This window comes from Amphimedon queenslandica, unplaced genomic scaffold (genome assembly GCF_000090795.2).
Source record: "Amphimedon queenslandica unplaced genomic scaffold, v1.1 AMPQUscaffold_13518, whole genome shotgun sequence".
Taxonomy (NCBI): Eukaryota; Metazoa; Porifera; class Demospongiae; order Haplosclerida; family Niphatidae; genus Amphimedon; species Amphimedon queenslandica.
In genome coordinates, this window is record NW_003546246.1 from 275,483 (window position 1) to 277,968 (window position 2,486).

The following is a 2,486-nucleotide window of genomic DNA, read 5'->3' on the forward strand; positions in this document are numbered from 1 at the left end:
AACAGACACATCAAGACATCAGACTTCTTGTTATTGTTTTTGAGTGAGAAAGACTCAACACAAAGCATGGGATTCAAACTACAGTTTGAATGTCCTAGCATTAGAAATGAAGGCAATGAAGAAGAGGAAGAAGAAAGTGGATCTGGATTTGATTTGAATTTGAGTGAATGAACTATAGAATAGGCTATTGTATGACTATGCTACTGTAAAAATACATTTTAAATTTGTAATTTTAATTCTTAAATTTTCTAAAATAACATTTTGACAGATATGAAATAATAATTTTATACATCTAGTTCTTGTCACACAATGCTTTAAAAGAACTTCAGAGTATGCACAGTTAATAAAATTAATAATAATAATAACATGAACAAAATGCAAGTTCCTGAATCTAAATTAAACACTAAATACATAGCTGCTATAGTGGTCTAAGAATTGGTGTTACCAAGTTGAATACTTATATTGACACTCATTTTTTCACAAATATTGTTATAAAAATAGATTAAGTATTTTACATAGTAGATCTAGATATATAGAATGTATCACTAGTTTTAGTTTTAAATTAATGTCACATTACTTTATACAAAAATTAATTTTATGTATCTAAAGTGTTGTATGAATAAAGATCACTTATAGGCACACTATTGGAATATCGTTTTGGAAATTTACAGTAATACTTCAAGTAAAATAATGCTATAATCCCAGTAACAATAAACAAAAAAAATCCCCCAAATATAAAGCTTACTATTGATGCCATGTTGCTGAAGGCAGTTGTAGTAGTGGAATAATTTCAAACATCTATACAACTGGTGTTTGAATAAGTAAGTAGCTATACACAGTTGATCTTGTTTAGTGGCGATACCATCAGATACACTAATGATACACTTGCTAACATTCTTGCTGATTGAACAAGGCTCTCATTGCAAAAGTTCTATACTGTGAATACAAATGTAACTGTTAATGTTTAGAGCTACCTGAACATCAGTCAAGTTTTCGTTAAATATAATTAAAGCAACATAGTAGAATACAGAGTTATTCAGTCAAGAAACAGCAGTGAAAGTTGTATGTTGCATTACTATGATTCCAGGAAAGTAATTTGATTTTTCAACATATCCTGTGAGAGCATTATTCTGAATAAAAGCATTGTATTTATTTTTATCATGTATAGTACAGAGAATTATGTCAAAAATGAAAATGACTATGAGAGAATTCTCCATTTGTATAGTTTTTTCTGATACAAATACATGTTCTCATATTGTGTAGAAATGCACATGACTTCATCAATGATGTAAAGCTAACTTTGATGCATCAGTCAGAACAAGTTGGTAACCAATACCAGAAAAAAGACCACATTCATGAATATTGCAACCACTTGAATTTCTGCAGGAGACATTTTTAGTTATTGAGTAGCAATGTTTTTGGTACATCATTACAAAAGGCTCGGTAGAATAAATAATTGATTGGCGATACTGCATTGGATGATACAATAACATTCTTGATGAATAATGTGTTGAATCCATCACTTTTATTAGGTCACAAATATAGTCTCAGGGTCAGACCCTTCAACCCTGCAGGGAAGGGTCTGGTGGACTGAACATCATGAAGTCATTCAGAATGAATGATATACTTATACTTAGATTACTTAGTACTTATGATGTACTTAGTGTTTATGCTTAGACAGAATAAATGATGGACACCAGACTTAGCTATACATAGTCCTCATTCATGCTAAATTGCTGGCAAGGCCAATGAAGTTGCTGAGCTATTGATTTGTAATGGAATTGATTATAAATGTCAAAAAAATGCTTTTTTGGCTTCTCAAAATAGCCACACTCAAGTAGTTAACTGTCAGTGAGGAAACAATTTGATCCTAATGTTTAAAGGAATAATGAAGCAAATGCTTTTATGCTGCAGGCAAAAGAAACAGATGCACTTCTTCAGTTGAACTTATGATTTATTACATAATATTATGTACACTTATATATGTATTATGTATTATTCATTTTTGATACATTTCATAGAAGAAGTTGCTTGCCAAACCTAAACAATTACTTGCAGGAATTATTAGTTGTTTTAAACAAAACATACAAGAAAGAGTAGAGACACAATTAAACTTATGCCATATCATGATTGCAACCATGAAATAGCTTATAATATAGCTAGAGCTAGCACAAATAATAATTATTACATGTTAGATGCACAATCAATTACATTAATAGTTTCAATGTACAATAGAATGAATAAAAATATCAAGTTTATTCAATGATATCAAATCCAGATCCACTTTCTTCTTCCTCGTCCTCTTCAATTTGATTACCTTCATTTCTAATGCTTGGACATTCAAACTGTAGTTTAAATCCCATGCTTTGTGTTGAGTCCTTCTCACTCAAAAACAATAACAAGAAGTCTGATGTCTTGATGTGTCTGTTAGTGATTGAGTTTATATCATTACCAGTTATTGGCTGGTAGTGAGTATGAGTCTTGTA